We start from the raw sequence: 26,482 nt of genomic DNA, 5'->3' as shown, positions 1-26,482 counted from the left end.
TGACTGAATATAGATTATACTGTATACCGCATTTACTTAATACTATATCTCAGATATCCCTCTCTACTACCTTTACTGCTACTGGGCAATATCCAATATTGCATCCACCCAGTTTTTAATTCACTTCTAGTTTACACGAGTGCTTCACCATCACTGTGTGTTTGTTTTGTCCGTAAGCGGCTAAATAAAGGGTATATCCCACAATTATTTTTACTTTAAATTTTGAGATATCATCTAGTGGAATAGACGCCCTACTGTTTCAGCTGTAGTGGTGCTACTGTTCCACTTTAGTCTTTTCTCTCTCCTAGTGTTTGGGGTTCATGCCCCTTGATATCTCTGTAACCCCTCAGGAATCTAGGTGTGGATTTGACCCCCTCCATAGTATTCCTCTCTTTTCTCCTCCTTATGATACTGTTGTTAACGTTTTAATCTTTAACCACACTTACATCATACTGGACATATTTCCATAAACGTTCCCATTGTGTCTTTAGGTTTCTCTCCACGATATACTTATCACAAATTCATCCACACACTAGTTGGGCAATATACGTACGTTCCAACATACTTTCAATCAATTCATTAAGTTTCTATTCCCCTACATTCGTTAGGGATAGATCAACTGGCTGTTAGGAGTATTGGTGTGGGCCATATTATTGTATATTTGTAATTCAGTCACGTAAGGCCTACACCCATCTTCACGCGGAGGCATTCGTCCATCGGCTCTACTCATAGCTAGAGCCTTGCTCCTACCTCTCTAGGTTTTAGATAGTGTGACGAGACCAATCTCGCCACATTGCATTAGAGGAGCCTGGTTGCCCGCCTGCTGCCTTTGGATTATGGACCGGCAGCTAAAGGGTTAATTTTACTGTGCAGAAGGATTTATTTTTCCCTTTCTGCACAGCCGTTCGGTAGATTCTATCTACCGAACAATCAGCTTCTTTTCAGCCTCCCCAGAGCCGTGGGAAGCCGTCCGGCGCTGTTAATGGGCCACCCAGAAGCTGGAGTGTGTCCTCCATTTACCTCCCTGAAGTGGCGGTTAACCGCGGCTTAACAAGCGTGTGCCGGCAATTGACCACCCAGTAGCTGCGGTTAACCGCAGCTTAATTGATTGTTACTGGGTGGTCGCGGTTACACATAGCCGCCACACGATGGCGGTGTTCTGGAGCTCCCCGGGCAGCCAGCGCTTTTCTGCACGGCTTTCATGCACCAAACCCGGACACGTTTACGTGCAGGCACCGCTGAACCTCCAGCCCTGGTTCTAATTCGTGTATATGTAACCGAATGCATGTAAATTCGGTAGTTTATTTTATGTGAATGTTTTAACCCAGATAGCCATGCCATGGAGCCTGTTCGTGTAATTAAAGACTTTGGCTCCATGGCAATTAAACTGTATTCGTGTGGTCTGAGTGCCATTCACCTAATAATGTGCACTCATACCTGAGCTATCTGGGGATATGTTACATGTCTGTGTTTAATGTATAAAAAGTAACTTTATGTATTTTAAAGCATATTACTGTATTTGGGTCCCCACGTGTGTAATGGAGTCTTGCCTTTGTCCTGGGAGATAATTGAATTACTTCTCCAATTATCTCCAGGGCAGAAGGGAGGAAGCCAGGATGCATTGTGGGGATGTTTTACTTCTGTGAGTCTGTAATGTGATACATGTCTGTCTGTGTTACAGTCTTCCATCTGGTCCCCTAGGGGAGTGTCCACCAGGTGGGAGACCTGCATAAATACTGGGGCAGGTAGCCCTCAATAAACAGACCACTGCTTGACCCTCAACACGGAGCCTAGTCTCGTTCTTGGGGGGATTCACTGTATGCTGATAGGGACTGACTGTCAGGAGAGTAAGCCGCTTGGGAGCTTTTCCTGTTCGTCTGCTAGCAGCTATTCGTGAGGTTCCAGTTCGGGAGTTTGGAGTGCTACCTTATTCCCTTGTATGCAGTTCAGGAGTTTGGTGCATTCACTTATATCCAATTCGTGAGTTTTGGTGATATTACAGTAGCTGTGCCTGTCTGTGAAAAGGGGATTATTGCCTAAACGATTTTAACCCCTTGTCTGCTGAAACGGTCCGTTACAGATAGGGCCTCTCATGTCACGGCCACTCCTTTGAATCTCTTACTTGTCACCGAGAGGCCAACATTCCTGTCACATCGTTCGATGGCCTCATTCCCTTGACCAATTCATAGCTAGAGCTTCTCAGAGCCACTTGGCATTTAGTAGGGCCTCACCTTTCCCTCATTTAGCAAATGTTTTGCTATTCGGCAGTATGTAAGTCGCCAGTTGTTATACTATCACCTACATGACTAACATTTACTCTACGTATAGATGTTGCACACTACAGAACTAGTAAGACATTTTTCACCATTCAGCACTACGTAAGCCGCCAGTTGATGCAGGGTTACACAATCAACTGCATGACCATCACATTTCTTCTACGTATCTTTGTTTCACAACAACAGGATAATTAAATTCTAGGTCCCCCCACCTGAACCTCCTCACTTCCCACTCCGGCCACATGCCAGGTTACCACCAGCCCCAGTCCCTTGCAATCTTGGTCCATTCCACTATTGCTGCAGAGCTACAACATGATGCGTGCCATCCCCACCTACGGCTCGGTGAGCTGAGCTGTTTAGATTCCAGTTTGCCAGCTCTTTAGACTCTCCTGCCAGGTGACAGCACTCATGTGAGAGCACTAACAGCATGGCTGAAATGCATGCCATGATGTCACCCATACTTTCATCTTTCTATATATTTTGCTTGTCAAGTTGGATTCTACTAACTCATAGGTCCCACCCTCCCAAGAGGTACACTACTTCATACCCCTTCCTTCCATCCTCTCAGAATAACACCACCAGTTACTATCCAGCATAGGTTCCGCCGTCTCCCGTTAACATACTTAAATTCTCCTCTCCATTAGATTGGACATGGCTACAGAGATTTGTCAGTTGTTTCAAATCTGGGGACCCCATACTGAACAAACTGTCTGTTCCGTATTCATTCTCGCCTTGGGTCAATTAAGTCGTCTGCCTTAATACTTACACTTCCCCTCCTCTAGTCATAATTCTCCTTACAGGGTGTCAGTTTTTCACACAGGTGTCACTTTACTTGCATCAGGTACTCGGGATTGTCCAAACATGCAACCTGCACTTGAAGTCTCGTTCCACTTAAGTTACTATTTGTGATGAAATCAAGGATTGATTTTATTAAAGGGGAGGGGCTATTCAGACGCTTCCTTTTAATTTGTGGGGCTCTGACACGATTAGTTTAATTACGGAGGAATAATACTGCTTGTAATGATAATATTACACTATATATATTAGTAATTCTCTATATAATGATAATATTACACTATATATTAGTGATTCTCTATATAATGATAATATTACACTATATATTAGTGATTCTCTATATAATGATAATATTACACTATACATGTTAGTAATTCTCTATATAATGATATTACACTATATATTAGTGATTCTCTATATAATGATAATATTACACTATATATATTAGTAATTCTCTATATCATGATAATATTACACTATATATATTAGTGATTCTCTATATAATGATAATATTACACTATATATATTAGTGATTCTCTATATAATGATAATATTACACTATATATATTAGTAATTCTCTATATAATGATAATATTACACTAAATATATATTAATAATTCTCTATATAATGATAATATTACACTATATATATTAGTGATTCTCTATATAATGATATTACACTATATATATTAGTGATTCTCTATATAATGATAATATTACACTATATATATTAGTAATTCTCTATATAACGATAATATTACACTATATATATTAGTAATTCTCTATATAATGATGATATTACACTATATATATTAGTAATTCTCTATATAATGATATTACACTATATATATTAGTAATTCTCTATATAATGATAATATTGCACTATATATATTAGTGATTCTCTATATAATGATAATATTACACTATATATATTAGTAATTCTCTATATAATGATAATATTACACTATATATATTAGTGATTCTCTATATAATGATAATATTACACTACATATATTAGTAATTCTCTATATAATGATAATATTACACTATATATATTAGTAATTCTCTATATAATGATAATATTACACTATATATATTAGTGATTCTCTATATAATGATATTACACTATATATAAGTGATTTTCTATATAATGATAATATTACACTATATATATTAGTAATTCTCTATATAATGATAATATTACACTATATATATTAGTGATTCTCTATATAATGATAATATTACACTATATATATTAGTGATTCTCTATATAATGATAATATTGCACTATATATTAGTAATTCTCTATATAATGATGATATTACACTATATATATTAGTGATTCTCTATATAATGATAATATTACACTATATATATTAGTAATTCTCTATATAATGATATTATTACACTATATATATTAGTGATTCTCTATATAATGATACTATTACACTATATATATTAGTGATTCTCTATATAATGATAATATTACACTATACATGTTAGTAATTCTCTATATAATGATAATATTACACTATATATATTAGTAATTCTCTATATAATGATAATATTACAATATACATGTTAGTAATTCTCTATATAATGATACTATTACACTATATATATTAGTGATTCTCTATATAATGATATTACACTATATATATTAGTAATTCTCTATATAATGATAATATTACACTATATATATTAGTAATTCTCTATATAATGATAATATTACACTATATATATTAGTAATTCTCTATATAATGATAATATTACACTATATATATTAGTAATTCTCTATATAATGATAATATTACACTATATATATTAGTAATTCTCTATATAATGATAATATTACACTATATATATTAGTAATTCTCTATATAATGATATTACACTATATATATATTAGTAATTCTCTATATAATGATAATATTACACTCTATATATTAGTAATTCTCTATATAATGATATTACACTATATATATTAGTGATTCTCTATATAATGATACTATTACACTATATATATTAGTAATTCTCTATATAATGATAATATTACACTATACATGTTAGTAATGCTCTATATAATGATAATATTACACTATATATATTAGTGATTCTCTATAATGATAATATTACACTATATATATTAGTAATTCTCTATATAATGATAATATTACACTATATATATTAGTGATTATCTATATGATGATAATATTACACTATATATATTAGTAATTCTCTATATAATGATAATATTACACTATATATATTAGTAATTCTCTATATAATGATAATATTACACTATATATATTAGTAATTCTCTATATAATGATAATATTACACTATATATTAGTAATTCTCTATATAATGATAATATTACACTATATATATTAGTAATTCTCTATATAATGATATTACACTATATATATTAGTAATTCTCTATATAATGATAATATTACACTATATATTAGTAATTCTCTATATAATGATAATATTACACTATATATATTAGTAATTCTCTATATAATGATAATATTACACTATATATATTAGTAATTCTCTATATAATGATAATATTACACTATATATATTAGTAATTCTCTATATAATGATAATATTACACTATATATATTAGTAATTCTCTATATAATGATAACATTACACTATATATATTAGTAATTCTCTATATAATGATACTATTACACTATATAAGTGATTCCCTATATAATGATAATATTACACTATATATATTAGTGATTCTCTATATAATGATAATATTACACTATATATATTAGTAATTCTCTATATAATGATAATATTACACTATATATATTAGTGATTCTCTATATAATGATAATATTACACTATATATATTAGTGATTCTCTATGTAATGATAATATTACACTATATATATTAGTAATTCTCTATATAATGATAATATTACACTATATATATTAGTAATTCTCTATATAATGATAATATTACACTATATATATTAGTAATTCTCTATATAATGATAATATTACACTATATATATTAGTAATTATCTATATAATGATATTACACTATATATATTAGTAATTCTCTATATAATGATAATATTACACTATATATATTAGTAATTCTCTATATAATGATAATATTACACTATATATATTAGTTATTCTCTATATAATGATAATATTACACTATATATATTAGTAATTCTCTATATAATGATAATATTACACTATATATATTAGTAATTCTCTATATAATGATAATATTACACTATATATATTAGTAATTATCTATATAATGATATTACACTATATATATTAGTAATTCTCTATATAATGATAATATTACACTATATATATTAGTAATTCTCTATATAATGATAATATTACACAATATATATTAGTTATTCTCTATATAATGATAATATTACACTATATATATTAGTGATTCTCTATATAATGATAATATTACACTATATTTATTAGTAATTCTCTATATAATGATGATATTACACTATATATATTAGTGATTCTCTATATAATGATAATATTACACTATATATATTAGTAATTCTCTATATAATGATAATATTACACTATATATATTAGTAATTCTCTATATAATGATAATATTACACTATATATATTAGTAATTCTCTATATAATGATAATATTACACTATATATATTAGTAATTCTCTATATAATGATAATATTACACTATATATATTAGTAATTCTCTATATAATGATAATATTACACTATATATATTAGTAATTATCTATATAATGATAATATTACACTATATATATTAGTAATTATCTATATAATGATAATATTACACTATATATATTAGTAATTCTCTATATAATGATGATATTACACTATATATATTAGTGATTCTCTATATAATGATAATATTACACTATATATATTAGTAATTCTCTATATAATGATGATATTACACTATATATATTAGTAATTCTCTATATAATGATAATATTACACTATATATATTAGTGATTCTCTATATAATGATGATATTACACTATATATATTAGTGATTCTCTATATAATGATAATATTACACTATATATATTAGTGATTCTCTATATAATGATAATATTACACTATATATATTAGTGATTCTCTATATAATGATAATATTACACTATATATATTAGTAATTCTCTATATAATGATAATATTACACTATATATATTAGTAATTCTCTATATAATGATAATATTACACTATATATATTAGTAATTCTCTATATAATGATGATATTACACTATATATATTAGTAATTCTCTATATAATGATAATATTACACTATATATATTAGTGATTCTCTATATAATGATAATATTACACTATATATATTAGTAATTCTCTGTATAATGATAATATTACACTATATATATTAGTAATTCTCTATATAATGATAATATTACACTATATATATTAGTAATTCTCTATATAATGATAATATTACACTATATATAATATTGATTCTCTATATAATGATAATATTACACTATATATATTAGTGATTCTCTATATAATGATAATATTACACTATATATATTAGTAATTCTCTGTATAATGATAATATTACACTATATATATTAGTAATTCTCTATATAATGATAATATTACACTATATATATTAGTGATTCTCTATATAATGATGATATTACACTATATATATAAGTAATTCTCTATATAATGATAATATTACACTATATATATTACTAATTCTCTATATAATGATAATATTACACTATATATATTAGTAATTCTCTATATAATGATATTACACTATATATATTAGTAATTCTCTATATAATGATAATATTACACTATATATATTAGTAATTCTCTATATAATGATATTACACTATATATTAGTAATTCTCTATATAATGATAATATTACACTATATATATTAGTAATTCTCTATATAATGATATTACACTATATATATTAGTAATTCTCTATATAATGATAATATTACACTATATATATTAGTAATTATCTATATAATGATATTACACTATATATATTAGTAATTCTCTATATATTGATAATATTACACTATATATATAAGTAATTCTATATAAAATAATAATAATACAATTATTTATATAAGTAATTCTCTATGTAATGATACTATTACACTATATATATTAGTAATTCTCTATATAATGATAATATTACACTATATATATTAGTAATTCTCTATATAAATATAATATTACACTATATATATTAGTGATTCTCTATATAATGATAATATTACACTATATATTAGTGATTCTCTATATAATGATAATATTACACTATATATATTAGTAATTCTCTGTATAATGATAATATTACACTATATATATTAGTAATTCTCTATATAATGATAATATTACACTATATATATTAGTAATTCTCTATATAATGATAATATTACACTATATATATTAGTGATTCTCTATATAATGATGATATTACACTATATATATTAGTAATTCTCTATATAATGATAATATTACACTATATATTAGTAATTCTCTATATAATGATAATATTACACTATATATATTAGTAATTCTCTATATAATGATATTACACTATATATATTAGTAATTCTCTATATAATGATAATATTACACTATATATATTAGTCATTCTCTATATAATGATATTACACTATATATATTAGTAATTCTCTATATAATGATAATATTACACTATATATATTAGTAATTATCTATATAATGATATTACACTATATATATTAGTAATTCTCTATATAATGATAATATTACACTATATATATTAGTGATTCTCTATATAATGATAATATTACACTATATATATTAGTAATTCTCTATATAATGATACTATTACACTATATATATTAGTAATTCTCTATATAATGATACTATTACACTATATATATTAGTAATTCTCTATATAATGATAATATTACACTATATATATATTAGTAATTCTCTATATAATGATAATATTACACTATATATATTAGTGATTCTCTATATAATGATAATATTACACTATATATATTAGTGATTCTCTATATAATGATAATATTACACTATATATTAGTGATTCTCTATATAATGATAATATTACACTATATATATTAGTAATTCTCTATATAATGATAATATTACACTATATATATTAGTAATTCTCTATATAATGATATTACACTATATATATTAGTAATTCTCTATATAATGATAATAGTACACTATATATATTAGTAATTCTCTATATAATGATAATATTACACTATATATATTAGTAATTCTCTATATAATGATAATATTACACTATATATATTAGTAATTCTCTATATAATGATAATATTACACTATACATGTTAGTAATGCTCTATATAATGATAATATTACACTATATATATTAGTGATTCTCTATATAATGATACTATTACACTATATATATTAGTAATTCTCTATATAATGATAATATTACACTATATATATTAGTAATTCTCTATATAATGATAATATTACACTATATATATTAGTGATTCTCTATATAATGATAATATTACACTATATATATTAGTGATTCTCTATATAATGATAATATTACACTATATATATTAGTAATTCTCTATATAATGATAATATTACACTATATATATTAGTAATTCTCTATATAATGATAATATTACACTATATATATTAGTGATTCTCTATATAATGATAATATTACACTATATATATTAGTGATTCTCTATATAATGATACTATTACACTATATATATTAGTAATTCTCTATATAATGATAATATTACACTATATATATTAGTAATTCTCTATATAATGATAATATTACACTATATATATTAGTAATTCTCTATATAATGATAATATTACACTATATATATTAGTGATTCTCTATATAATGATACTATTACACTATATATATTAGTAATTCTCTATATAATGATAATATTACACTATATATATTAGTAATTCTCTATATAATGATAATATTACACTATATATATTAGTGATTCTCTATATAATGATAATATTACACTATATATATTAGTGATTCTCTATATAATGATACTATTACACTATACATGTTAGTAATTCTCTATATAATGATAATATTACACTATATATATTAGTGATTCTCTATATAATGATAATATTACACTATATATATTAGTAATTCTCTATATAATGATAATATTACACTATATATATTAGTAATTCTCTATATAATGATAATATTACACTATATATATTAGTGATTCTCTATATAATGATAATATTACACTATATATATTAGTAATTCTCTATATAATGATAATATTACACTATATATATTAGTGATTCTCTATATAATGATAATATTACACTATATATATTAGTAATTCTCTATATAATGATAATATTACACTATATATATTAGTAATTCTCTATATAATGATAATATTACACTATATATATTAGTAATTCTCTATATAATGATAATATTACACTATATATATTAGTAATTCTCTATATAATGATAATATTACACTATATATATTAGTAATTCTCTATATAATGATAATATTACACTATATATATTAGTGATTCTCTATATAATGATAATATTACACTATATATTAGTAATTCTCTATATAATGATAATATTACACTATATATATTAGTAATTCTCTATATAATGATAATATTACACTATATATATTAGTAATTCTCTATATAATGATAATATTACACTATATATATTAGTGATTCTCTATATAATGATAATATTACACTATATATATTAGTAATTCTCTATATAATGATAATATTACACTATATATATTAGTAATTCTCTATATAATGATAATATTACACTATATATATTAGTAATTCTCTATATAATGATAATATTACACTATATATATTAGTAATTCTCTATATAATGATAATATTACACTATATATATTAGTAATTATCTATATAATGATAATATTACACTATATATATTAGTAATTCTCTATATAATGATAATATTACACTATATATATTAGTAATTCTCTATATAATGATAATATTACACTATATATATTAGTGATTCTCTATATAATGATAATATTACACTATATATATTAGTAATTCTCTATATAATGATATTACACTATATATATTAGTAATTCTCTATATAATGATAATATTACACTATATATATTAGTAATTCTCTGTATAATGATAATATTACACTATATATATTAGTAATTCTCTATATAATGATAATATTACACTATATATATCAGTAATTCTCTATATAATGATGATATTACACTATATATATTAGTGATTCTCTATATAATGATACTATTACACTACATATATTAGTAATTCTCTATATAATGATACTATTACACTATATATATTAGTAATTCTCTATATAATGATGATATTACACTATATATATTAGTAATTCTCTATATAATGATAATATTACACTATATATATTAGTGATTCTCTATATAATGATAATATTACACTATATATATTAGTGATTCTCTATATAATGATAATATTACACTATATATATTAGTAATTGTCTATATAATGATAATATTACACTATATATATTAGTAATTGTCTATATAATGATAATATTACACTATATATATTAGTAATTCTCTATATAATGATAATATTACACTATATATATTAGTAATTCTCTATATAATGATAATATTACACTATATATATTAGTAATTCTCTATATAATGATGATATTACACTATACATGTTAGTAATTCTCTATATAATGATAATATTACACTATATATATTAGTAATTCTCTATATAATGATAATATTACACTATATATATTAGTAATTCTCTATATAATGATAATATTACACTATATATATTAGTAATTCTCTATATAATGATAATATTACACTATATATATTAGTGATTCTCTATATAATGATAATATTACACTATATATATTAGTGATTCTCTATATAATGATAATATTACACTATATATATTAGTAATTGTCTATATAATGATAATATTACACTATATATATTAGTAATTGTCTATATAATGATAATATTACACTATATATATTAGTAATTGTCTATATAATGATAATATTACACTATATATATTAGTAATTCTCTATATAATGATAATATTACACTATATATATTAGTAATTCTCTATATAATGATGATATTACACTATACATGTTAGTAATTCTCTATATAATGATATTACACTATATATATTAGTGATTCTCTATATAATGATAATATTACACTATATATATTAGTGATTCTCTATATAATGATAATATTACACTATATATATTAGTGATTCTCTATATAATGATAATATTACACTATATATATTAGTGATTCTCTATATAATGATAATATTACACTATATATATTAGTGATTCTCTATATAATGATAATATTACACTATATATATTAGTAATTCTCTATATAATGATAATATTACACTATATATATTAGTAATTCTCTATATAATGATAATATTACACTATATATATTAGTAATTCTCTATATAATGATAATATTACACTATATATATTAGTGATTCTCTATATAATGATAATATTACACTATATATATTAGTGATTCTCTATATAATGATAATATTACACTATATATATTAGTGATTCTCTATATAATGATAATATTACACTATATATATTAGTAATTCTCTATATAATGATAATATTACACTATATATATTAGTAATTCTCTATATAATGATAATATTACACTATATATATTAGTGATTCTCTATATAATGATAATATTACACTATATATTTATTATATTTTATTATATTTAAAGATCACTCTATAGATTGCTAGCTTTGTGTTCAGACACTGGTTGCCATGGTAACTGACAAGAATACCCAGAGTTCCCTGCTCCTCACACAGTATTAGCACATTACACCCAGCACTAACCTGCAGTCCTTCCAGGAGCACAAACCGGAAACAGACAGCCGGCTGCTCCACTTCCGGCTGTCATTGTGTACTGACGCGTAACTTCCGGGTTCTGCGTTCCATTGCTCAATCACTGAATCAATCTGCGTTCCAGTCAACGTGCGCAGCGTTCCATTCAGCCTCCGTTTCTACGCGCTGCGTTCCATACCCGAGCGCTGCGTTCCACCTCACTTCCTGCTTGTGCGGTCCACCTGTGGCAGTGGTTTGGTTGCCGTGGAAACGTTTAATCGCCCAAATCACTTTTTTTGGCTGATATAAAATGTATTTATTAATAAATATAAGCAGTGCTATAGTAGGACAAATAATGTGATAATAAATGATAATAATAATAATGGTAATAAAGGCAGCAATGCACAGGGAGAGATTATCAGAAAGGAAAATAAAATATATAGAAAATAGAATATAAAATCTGTCAAACTTTAATTAAACATAAAACCTACACCGATCTCAAACTAATTATATAGAAATAAAAACCAAAACACAGAGAGATAAACTCAATAAACACAATATAAAATACAGAGAGATATCAATAAACACAATATAAAATACAGAGAGATATCAATAAACACATTATAAAATACAGAGATATTAATAAACACATTATAAAATACAGAGTGATATCAATAAACACATTATAAAATACAGAGTGATATCAATAAACACAATATAAAATACAGAGTGATATCAATAAACACAATATAAAATACAGAGTGATATTAATAAACACAATATAAAATACAGAGTGATATCAATAAACACATTATAAAATACAGAGTGATATTAATAAACACATTATAAAATACAGAGAGATATCAATAAACACAATATAAAATACAGAGTGATATTAATAAACACATTATAAAATACAGAGTGATATCAATAATCACAATATAAAATACAGAGTGATATCAATAAACACAATATAAAATACAGCGTGATATTAATAAACACAATATAAAATACAGAGTGATATCAATAAACACAATATAAAATACAGAGTGATATCAATAAACACAATATAAAATACAGAGAGATATTAATAAACACAATATAAAATACAGCGTGATATTAATAAACACAATATAAAATACAGAGTGATATGAATAAACACAATATAAAATACAGAGTAATATCAATAAACACAATATAAAATACAGAGTGATATTAATAAACACAATATAAAATACAGAGTGATATCAATAAACACAATATAAAATACAGCGTGATATTAATAAACACAATATAAAATACAGAGTGATATCAATAAACACATTATAAAATACAGAGTGATATTAATAAACACATTATAAAATACAGAGAGATATCAATAAACACAATATAAAATACAGAGTGATATTAATAAACACAATATAAAATACAGAGTGATATCAATAAACACATTATAAAATACAGAGAGATATCAATAAACACAATATAAAATACAGAGTGATATCAATAAACATAATATAAAATACAGAGTGATATTAATAAACACAATATAAAATACAGAGTGATATCAATAAACATAATATAAAATACAGAGTGATATCAATAAACACAATATAAAATACAGAGTGATATCAATAAACACAATATAAAATACAGAGTGATATTAATAAACACAATATAAAATACAGAGTGATATTAATAAACACAATATAAAATACAGAGAGATATCAATAAACACAATATAAAATACAGAGTGATATCAATAAACACAATATAAAATACAGAGTGATATCAATAAACACAATATAAAATACAGAGTGATATTAATAAACACAATATAAAATACAGAGAGATATCAATAAACACAATATAAAATACAGAGTGATATCAATAAACACATTATAAAATACAGAGTGATATTAATAAACACAATATAAAATACAGAGTGATATTAATAAACACAATATAAAATACAGAGAGATATCAATAAACACATTATAAAATACAGAGAGATATTAATAAACACATTATAAAATACAGAGTGATATCAATAAACACAATATAAAATACAGAGTGATATTAATAAACACATTATAAAATACAGAGTGATATTAATAAACACAATATAAAATACAGAGAGATATCAATAAACACAATATAAAATACAGAGTGATATTAATAAACACATTATAAAATACAGAGTGATATTAATAAACACAATATAAAATACAGAGTGATATCAATAAACACAATATCAAATACAGAGTGATATTAATAAACACAATATAAAACACAGAGTGATATTAATAAACACAATATAAAATACAGAGAGATATGAATAAACACAATATAAAATACAGAGTGATATCAATAAACACAATATAAAATACAGAGTGATATTAATAAACACAATATAAAATACAGAGAGATATCAATAAACACATTATAAAATACAGAGAGATATCAATAAACACATTATAAAATACAGAGTGATATCAATAAACACAATATAAAATACAGAGTGATATCAATAAGCACATTATAAAATACAGAGTGATATTAATAAACACAATATAAAATACAGCGTGATATCAATAAACACATTATAAAACACAGAGTGATATTAATAAACACAATATAAAATACAGAGTGATATTAATAAACACAATATAAAATACAGAGAGATATCAATAAACACATTATAAAATACAGAGAGATATTAATAAACACAATATAAAATACAGAGTGATATCAATAAACACAATATAAAATACAGAGTGATATTAATAAACACAATATAAAACACAGAGTGATATTAATAAACACAATATAAAATACAGAGAGATATGAATAAACACAATATAAAATACAGAGTGATATCAATAAACACAATATAAAATACAGAGTGATATTAATAAACACAATATAAAATACAGAGAGATATCAATAAACACATTATAAAATACAGAGAGATATCAATAAACACATTATAAAATACAGAGTGATATCAATAAACACAATATAAAATACAGAGTGATATCAATAAACACATTATAAAATACAGAGTGATATTAATAAACACAATATAAAATACAGCGTGATATCAATAAACACATTATAAAATACAGAGAGATATCAATAAACACATTATAAAATACAGTGATATCAATAAACATAATATAAAATACAGAGTGATATCAATAAACACAATATAAAATACAGAGTGATATTAATAAACACAATATAAAATACAGAGAGATATCAATAAACACAATATAAAATACAGAGAGATATTAATAAACATAATATAAAATACAGAGTGATATCAATAAACACAATATAAAATACAGAGAGATATTAATAAACACAATATAAAATACAGAGAGATATTAATAAAAACAATATAAAATACAGAGTGATATCAATAAACACAATATAAAATACAGAGAGATATCAATAAACACATTATAAAATACAGAGAGATATTAATAAACACAATATAAAATACAGAGAGATATCAATAAACACAATATAAAATACAGAGTGATATTAATAAACACAATATAAAACACAGAGTGATATTAATAAACACAATATAAAATACAGAGAGATATGAATAAACACAATATAAAATACAGAGTGATATCAATAAACACAATATAAAATACAGAGTGATATTAATAAACACAATATAAAATACAGAGAGATATCAATAAACACAATATAAAATACAGAGAGATATGAATAAACACAATATAAAATACAGAGAGATATGAATAAACACAATATAAAATACAGAGTGATATCAATAAACACAATATAAAATACAGAGTGATATTAATAAACACAATATAAAATACAGAGAGATATCAATAAACACAATATAAAATACAGAGAGATATGAATAAACACAATATAAAATACAGAGTGATATCAATAAACACAATATAAAATACAGAGTGATATTAATAAACACAATATAAAATACAGAGAGATATCAATAAACACATTATAAAATACAGAGAGATATCAATAAACACAATATAAAATACAGAGTGATATTAATAAACACAATATAAAACACAGAGTGATATTAATAAACACAATATAAAATACAGAGAGATATGAATAAACACAATATAAAATACAGAGTGATATCAATAAACACAATATAAAATACAGAGTGATATTAATAAACACAATATAAAATACAGAGAGATATCAATAAACGAACCAATGGAATACTCAAAGAGCTGGAAAGGACCAGACTGGTTGAGTATATTGCTGGAAAACAAAGGGAAATAAAAATATATAATAGCAGTGTAATCTGAAGAAATGGTAATGGTAGTAGATCAATAGAATAAATGACATCACTTCTAATACAAAGTGCAATCTTGCCTTAGTGGCTCACCTCTATAAAAGTCTCTCTAGAGATACCCTTCTCCCACTATGTACAACACATGCAACCGGCTAGTGACTTTATTAGGCTATGTGAACGGTCAAGTCCAGTGGCTTGTGGGTATGTACAGTAGGTAATAGTCATACACCTGACATGGGTGTCCCGGCTGTGGTCACAGTATGTGCCCTACGTGGTTAGGGAATAACTTATGGCTACTGCTAGTCCCAGCGTAATAGGATAGCCTCCCTATGTTCCCTACGTAGTATAGGAAATAACTTATGGCTTACTGCTAGCCCCAGCGTGATAGATAGCCTGTAGATACATAGGCTAGATCATACTGAGTTCCCCCGAAAAATAGATGAGGGACAGTATGCAGATACTGGCTGTGGAGTGACTAACAAACCACTGTAGAGGACTGTTAGGACCCTCTCGAGTCTTGTGCCAGATAGTTGTAGCTACAATAAGTAGAGGTTACATACACAAAACAGGAGCTATTAGGCATGCATAGTTTAGTCCCATATATCGTCAAAGGGAAATAACCTCAGACTGACACATAACTTATGACCACCAAGCGAGAGAGAGAGGTGAAAAATAAATAAAGATTTAGGGTGCCTCTATGTGCAGAACCATACTTAGGATGTTAGTTGCCTGCACATAGTGATAGATAACCTAGTGAGGAAAAGAGTGAGGAAAAAATGAGCCCAGATGAGCCCGACGCGCGTTTCGGTGCTGAGATGCACCTTCGTCAGTTATAGCTACAACTATCTGGCACAAGACTCGAGAGGGTCCTAACAGTCCTCTACAGTGGTTTGTTAGTCACTCCACAGCCAGTATCTGCATACTGTCCCTCATCTATTTTTCGGGGGAACTCAGTATGATCTAGCCTATGTATCTACAGGCTATCTATCACGCTGGGGCTAGCAGTAAGCCATAAGTTATTTCCTATACTACGTAGGGAACATAGGGAGGCTATCCTATTACGCTGGGACTAGCAGTAGCCATAAGTTATTCCCTAACCACGTAGGGCACATACTGTGACCACAGCCGGGACACCCATGTCAGGTGTATGACTATTACCTACTGTACATACCCACAAGCCACTGGACTTGACCGTTCACATAGCCTAATAAAGTCACTAGCCGGTTGCATGTGTTGTACATAGTGGGAGAAGGGTATCTCTAGAGAGACTTTTATAGAGGTGAGCCACTAAGGCAAGATTGCACTTTGTATTAGAAGTGATGTCATTTATTCTATTGATCTACTACCATTACCATTTCTTCAGATTACACTGCTATTATATATTTTTATTTCCCTTTGTTTTCCAGCAATATACTCAACCAGTCTGGTCCTTTCCAGCTCTTTGAGTATTCCATTGGTTCTTTCTATATCTAGGGGTTAAGCCCCAGGACATTTCTGGAGTGTCCATCAAGGTGTTTATTTCCACCAACGAGACGGTCCCAATTTCTGGACCCATTCTCACGGGGGGAAATCTCTTCTGTTACAGATATCAATAAACACATTATAAAATACAGAGTGATTTCAATAAACACAATATAAAATACAGAGTGATATCAATAAACACATTATAAAATACAGAGTGATATTAATAAACACAATATAAAATACAGCGTGATATCAATAAACACATTATAAAATACAGAGAGATATCAATAAACACAATATAAAATACAGAGTGATATTAATAAACAAATTATAAAATACAGAGTGATATCAATGAACACAGTATAAATACAGATTAATACCAATAAACACAATATAAAACACAAAGTGATGGGAGCCAACCGAGTATAACTGTGTTATTAGCAAGAGGGATAAGGGGGTTAGGGTGTGAATCTAGGGTATAATTGTGCCTGATTGAATGCCAAATACTAAAGGTGGTACTGTGGTGGAATCTCTGTAAAAATAAATTTAGTAGGCCGAGATTACCACGTGGCATGTGTACGTGCATATGCTGACGTATCGATCAGTTGGTTGCACGAGGCAAGATACGATCAGTAGTGTACGGAGCATGTGCAAGAATACAGGATGTAGTATTCCCCTCCTCCATTGTGCTGGACAAGCCATGCGGTCAAGCAGGAAGTTAATTCTTATTTGTATTGATTGGTCAAGAGAATGTGCGGGTGGAGCTTAATATGGGAGGAGTTATGTGCCTATATAAGGAGCCTGCACTATTGTCCGGGGCTCAGAACTTGTGGTATTTTGGTGACGCTAGTCCCTCTGAGTCCCGATCGGTGATCCAATAAAGAATCTCTTCCTTCCTGAAGAAACCTGTGTCCATCTCTCTGTGCTTCGCTTCCGTCAGTTTCTCCGGTATCATTTGGTGCATTGGCCGGGAAGCTCATCGTTCAACGGTAGCTGAGAGGCAGAGGCGTGAGACGGTCTATCTTTGCCCACGTTCTCTACGGCTGCACCCCTGAACTTCTGCGTGGACCTCCCTTCGTCTCGGCGCCACTGGTCTGTTGTCCAGGAGATCATCGGCCTCTACGTGAGAAGTGCTGGGGTGTCCCCGTCGATGAGTGTGAACTCAGGTTCAGGAACGAGGAGGTAAGACAACTGCTGTTTTAGACGGCAGACCCACTAGGGGTATACCGATTGTGCGGTAGGCCCATAAGGGGTTATTTGTGTATGGAATCTGCCCCCTCTGTCGGAGGGAAGGAGCGAAGGCGCACCGCTCAATCGAACGCTCTTTAGTCAGACCGTTTGATTTGGTTAGTCAGGCGGGGTCCTGTGTAAATAGCCCTAGCCGGACACCGGTGTCTTGTCTAGACTAGCGTTCTAGGGTGTATATTTTGTTCGCTAGGTCGGAGGGACCGGGAGACTAAGCGGCGCCTGTGTAAATTCGGTTCGCTAGCTCTCAACCTATCTTGGCTAAGTGGGAAGGCGTGTAAATTTGGAACCCACTAGATTTTTGATAGTAATCGACTAAGAGGCGCCTGTGTAAATTCGGTCCTCTAGCTCGCTATATGTGGTGCTTGGGCAGTGTGGCTAACCAAAACGGGTGTATATAGTTTTAGGTAGTCCATCAAGGTACTGGCCAATAGTTTAGTTGGGAATTGTAAATGTGATAAAGATTGTTTAGTAAAGTGTATATCTTGTTAGATAGCGCGAGCTCAGCCGTCTAGCGGAGTGTTAATAGTGTGTTGCTGTATTATAGTGCACGGTACCATAACCCTGTATATTTACTGACACTGTATATAAGTACTAATCATTGTCGTCCATTGCATGTTTAACACCATAACCACTAATAATTGTATTGTGACCTTAACTTGTGCTTTGACCTATGCTAACCGTACTGTAACCGCTATTTGTAAAAGACGATGTTACTGGGGTGTGTTATAGACGGGTAATTCATATATAGAGAATTATAGCGTGGGTGACTGTATAGTTTCGCCAAAGGGCATAATATTGATTATCTAGTGACTGGTGTAACAGCTGTGTGTGTACGGGAATTCCCTGAGTGTTTATTGTGTTATTGTATACGTTTCACTTGGTAACTGTACCACGTGGTGCTGTTGCCAGAGGAAACGGGTGTGACTGTTGAATAGTACGCGTGTATAGTATTCGTTGTCGACGACGTTCCATTGTTAAGTATGGGTGCGTCGCAGTCAACGATTCCGGATCCCTTAGGTTGTATGGTGAAGAATTTTAAAAAGGGATTCAAAACTTGTGATTTTGGGGTTAAAATGTCTCCTGTACGTTTGGTCACTTTGTGTACTAGGGAGTGGCCTACTTTGGTTGCGTCATGGCCGCCACGTGGCAGTTTGGATCCAACTCTGGTACAGCGCTTACACGTGGCTGTATCGGGTAGGCCTGAACTTTACGGCCAGTTTCCTTATATTGATTGTTGGAGACAGGCCGTAAATGACTCGCCAAAATGGCTCCAGACATGCCACGAGGAGCAATGTCGCCTCATGGTAGCTAGGACTTGTTTGTCCACTAGGACTGGTGTTAGGCCCATTTTGGACACGCCCCCTGAGTCCGAGATCCCTTTGCCGCCCCCTTACTTTCCGTTAAGAGGAAGTGACGCAAATGCAGGAAGTCCTGCAACCCTCCCCTCATTACCCTCATCCACTTCCGCTTCCTCCTCCAGTATAGAATCTACCCCCCCTCGTACTAAATCTCCCCTTCCGGAATCAGAACCAACCCCCATTAAATCCGAATATCCTGATTTGGCGCCACTTCAGACTTCCGGTCAAGCTTCTTCTAGCTCGGCTCAAAGTGTTTTATTTACAACCTTTTCCCAAAACCAAGCTCCCACATCCCCATACCCTATTTCTCCCCGACTGGAACCTATGACTGACGCCCCTCCACGTAGCCCCATACAGACCCGACAACTGACCGGTGCCCAACAATTAAAACACTATCAGATGCCTCTTCGTCTGAATCCTGGGTCAGCCTATATCGATGCCGCAGGCCAAATGGCACATGCTGACCCGGTCTTTGTATATGTCCCGTTCACGACGACCGATCTCTTAAATTGGAAGACCCACAATTCCTCGTATACTGAGAAACCACAAGCTATGACTGATCTGTTCACCTCAATAGTACAGACACATAACCCGACATGGGCTGATTGCCAGCAGTTATTAATGACTTTGTTCAACAATGAGGAAAGGACAAGAATTAATCAAGCAGCCATTAAAGCACTAGAGGATAAAGCCCGTACTTTAAACCAAGCCAATCCATCAGCATGGGCCGCAACACATTATCCCAACACCGATCCCGATTGGAATGTAAATGGTGCTGATATGGTTCAACTCAGAGCCTATAGAGACGCTATAATTGCTGGCATGAAAGCCGGAGGAAAGAAAGCTATTAATATGTCGAAGACAGTTGAGGTGATTCAGAAAAGTGATGAAGCGCCCAGTGTCTTTTATGACCGATTATTGGAGGCATACCGCTTGTATACCCCCTTTAATCCGGAAGACGCAGATAATTCCCGAATGGTGAACTCCGCCTTTGTCAGCCAAGCTTACGGAGATATTAAGCGCAAGCTACAAAAGTTAGAAGGGTTTGCAGGTATGTCTATCACCCAACTAATGGAGGTAGCGAATAAGGTATATATGAATAGGGAAACAGAAAGTAAGAAAGAGGAAGAGCGCAAGATGCGTAGAAAGGCAGACATGCTAGCGGTAGCGATCGCAGGCGTAGATAGACGGGGCCCAGATAGAGGCGATAGTAGATGGAATAGGGAGCCTTTGAGTAGGAATCAGTGCACGTATTGCAAGGAAGAAGGGCATTGGAGGAACGAATGTCCACAAAGAGAGCAGTACGAGAGAGACCAACCCAGGGCAGGTTACGGAAACTTTAGAGGCAGAGCGAGAGGTAGAGGAGGCCCCGGAGGGAGTAATGGTAATAGAGGGAGCAATGGGAACAGAGGAAGTGTTAGGGAAGATAGATATATCCCAGCAGCGCAAAGGTCCCGCGATAGAGAAGGCAGGGACTTTGTAGGATTGGCTGACACGGTCATGGAGGACTATTGATACCGACCGGGCTCCATCCCCCTTGGTCGAGCGGAGCCTATGGTCGATGTATCAATAGGGGGAAAAAGGAGTGCGTTCATGATCGACACTGGTGCTGAACATTCAGTGGTGACTAATCTAGTTGCTCCTCCATCTGGAAGGACTATTACTGTAATAGGAGCAACTGGAAGAAGTGCTGAAAAACCGGTTCTTAAAAGTCGACTCTGTACATTGGGAGGCCACGTAGTAAAACATCAATTCCTTTATATGCCTAAATGTCCAGTCCAATTGCTGGGACGTGATATGCTATCAAAATTACAAGCGCAGATTACGTTCCTACCAAATGGAACAACATCCTTAAAGTTTAATGGACCTTCAGGTATTATGACATTATCCGTACCAAAGGAAGAAGAGTGGCGACTTTATACAGCGTTGACTAGCCAAAACCCTAGGAGTGATGAGTCATTATTCAACATACCAGGAGTTTGGGCAGAGAACAACCCACCAGGACTGGCCCGCAATATTCCACCTATAAAAATTGAACTAAAACTTGGGGTTTATCCAGTAAGCCTAAGACAATACCACATCCCGCAGAAGGCTAAGAAGAACATCCAATCTTATCTGGATAAGTTCATACGGTATGGTATCCTAAAATTCTGTACTTCCCCCTGGAACACCCCATTGCTGCCTGTTCAAAAGCCCGGTACAGATGAGTATCGACCTGTGCAGGACTTGAGAGCAGTCAATGATGCGGTTGTTAGTATACATCCAGTTGTACCCAATCCATATAACCTGCTTGCTTTAATTCCGGGCGGGGCTACTTACTTTACAGTCTTAGACCTCAAAGATGCCTTCTTTTGCCTCCGAATTGCCGCAGAAAGTCAATGTATTTTCGCTTTCCAATGGGAGAACGCTGTAACGGGCTCAAAACGCCAAATGACTTGGACAAGACTGCCCCAAGGGTTTAAAAATTCACCTACCCTATTTGGTTCAGCTCTAAGTCAAGATCTACTGGATTTCGAGTCCATCCCAGGAGAGTGTGTATTGTTACAGTATGTAGATGACTTGTTGATAGCAGCAGTTACAAAAGAAATCTGTCAGCAAGCAACGCACGATCTACTACACATTCTCTGGAAGGCAGGATACAAGGTGTCTAGAAAGAAGGCTCAGTTGTGTTTGCCAACTGTCAAATATCTGGGATTCCATATCTCTGAAGGTCAAAGAATTATGGGGCCAGAGAGAAAAGAAGCTGTGTGCCAAATACCGATACCCAAGAATACAAGACAAGTGCGAGAATTCTTGGGGGCAGCAGGCTTCTGTAGGATATGGATTCCCAGCTACGCGATACTGGCAAAACCTCTGTACGCAGCTATCAAAGGTACAGAGCACGACCCCTTCTTATGGACCCAAGAACAGCAAACGGCATTTGAAGATGTGAAGAAGGCTTTGATGAGTGCCCCAGCATTAGGTCTACCTGATCACACACGACCATTCTACCTGTATGTACATGAGCAAAGAAGAATGGCTGTGGGAGTATTGACACAGTACTTGGGATCATGGCAAAGACCTGTTGCCTACATGTCTAAGCAATTGGATGCAGTGGCCAGCGGACTTCCACCTTGTCTAAGAGCCGTAGCTGCAGCCGCCCTGCTAGTAGCTGAAGCCGATAAACTCACTCTGGGTCAAGAACTTTATGTACGAGTCCCACATGCAGTACAGACGTTGTTGGATTACAAAGGAAATCATTGGTTTAGTAACAGCCGTATGACCAAGTATCAAGCAATGTTGTGTGAAAACCCAAGAGTGCATTTAGAGACTGTAAACACCTTAAATCCAGCTACCCTTTTGCCACAACCTACTGAAAGTCAACATGATTGTTTGGAAGTAATGGATGAAGTATTCTCAAGTAGACCAGATCTTCGTGATTTTCCCATCCAGAACCCCGATGTTCAATATTATACCGACGGCAGTAGTTATGTGAAAGAAGGGATCCGCTATGCAGGATATGCAGTGACAACAATAGACAAGGTGATAGAAGCTCGGCCACTGGCGAAAGGAACATCAGCACAAAAGGCAGAATTGATAGCACTGACACGAGCGTTACAATTGGCTGAAGGTTTAAGAGTGAACATCTACACGGACTCCAAATATGCGTTTTTAACCACTCATGCCCACGGAGCTTTGTATAAAGAAAGAGGACTACTGAATTCAGAAGGCAAAGAAATCAAGTACGCAGCTGAAATCCTACAACTATTGGAAGCAGTGTGGGAGCCGAAAGAAGTCGGTATCAAACATTGTCGAGCGCATCTGAGAGGAGATGGTGATGTAACCAAAGGAAATCGGATGGCAGATAGTGCAGCTAAGCGTGCTGCTGAATCAGGAAGACAGGAGTATGTGGGGCATATAGCTGCTCTTATACCAACTCCATTGTCCCAATGGACTCCAGTTTATACAGCTCAAGAAGAGGAGTGGTTAAAGACTGAACCAGGAAAGTATTTGGAGAACAAGTGGTATCAGCTAGAAGATGGAAGAATAGTCATACCAGCATCACTAGCGGTAGAAATTGTCCAAAATTATCACAACGGGACACATTCTGGGAGAGACAGCACAGAAGAATCTCTCAGAAAACATTTCTACATACCAAGATTGTCCAACTTGACACAGGCCATTGTACGAAGATGTGTAACGTGTGCTAAAAATAATGCAAGACAAGGACCAGTAAAGCCACCAGGAGTCCAGTTTATGGGGGGACTCCCCATGTCCGATTTACAAATTGACTTTACAGTGATGCCTAAATCGGGTGGACATCGTTACCTGCTGGTAATTGTGTGCACCTATTCAGGCTGGGTAGAAGCATGTCCTACTCGTACAGAGAAAGCAGGAGAAGTTGTAAGATTCCTGCTACGAGAAATAATACCCCGATATGGACTACCCTGTTCTATAGGATCGGACAATGGTCCAGCTTTTGTTCATCAGTGCCTACAACAACTGACTCATATGCTTGGTATAAAGTGGAGGCTTCATACAGCATATAGACCCCAGAGTTCTGGTAAGGTAGAGAGAATGAATAGAACTATTAAGAATCAGTTGGCTAAAATGTGTCAGGAAACCCAACTTAAGTGGAACGTTCTCTTACCCATAGCTTTATTGCGAATCCGCAGTACCCCTACCAGAAGGATGGGCCTCTCTCCTTTTGAAATCATGTATGGGCGACCACCTCCCGTACTTGGTAACTTAAGGGGGGACTTGAGTCAGTTGGGAGAAGGAATTACCCGGCAGCAGGTTGTAGAGTTGGGTAAGACTATGGAGGAGGTACAGAAATGGGTACAAGATAGATTACCTGTGAATATTTATCCCCCAGTTCATAGTTATCATCCAGGAGATCAAGTGTGGATTAAAGAGTGGAATAATGTACCGTTAGGGCCCAAGTGGAGAGGTCCTTATGTTGTTCTTTTGTCTACCCCTACAGCGATAAAAGTAGCCGAAGTGACTCCATGGATACATCACTCCGGGGTTAAA

The 26,482-nt window shown here is 30.9% G+C and overlaps 2 protein-coding genes across 4 annotated transcripts in view; both read right to left on the bottom strand.

Annotated features, from left to right (window-relative positions):
* LOC134575162 (zinc finger protein 250-like) overlaps positions 1–26,482 on the bottom strand; it is a 752,315-nt gene that overhangs the window by 239,533 nt on the left and 486,300 nt on the right. The window lies entirely within an intron of this gene.
* Positions 1–26,482, bottom strand: part of LOC134575221 (oocyte zinc finger protein XlCOF8.4-like) — a 73,289-nt gene that overhangs the window by 13,267 nt on the left and 33,540 nt on the right. Inside the window, exon 1 of one of the 2 annotated variants that reach the window (XM_063434476.1) lies at positions 13,094–13,140. The exons of the other annotated variant lie outside the window; for it this stretch is intronic. The gene's annotated coding sequence lies outside the window, so the exon portion shown is untranslated. Of the gene's footprint in view, positions 1–13,093; positions 13,141–26,482 lie in introns of those variants that run through there. 2 annotated transcript variants of the gene reach the window in all.

Source organism: Pelobates fuscus, chromosome 10, assembly GCF_036172605.1.
Source record: "Pelobates fuscus isolate aPelFus1 chromosome 10, aPelFus1.pri, whole genome shotgun sequence".
In the NCBI taxonomy this organism is placed as follows: Eukaryota; Metazoa; Chordata; class Amphibia; order Anura; family Pelobatidae; genus Pelobates; species Pelobates fuscus.
The sequence above is the reverse complement of the archived record's forward strand: the minus strand, read 5'-3'. Positions and strand labels throughout refer to the sequence as shown.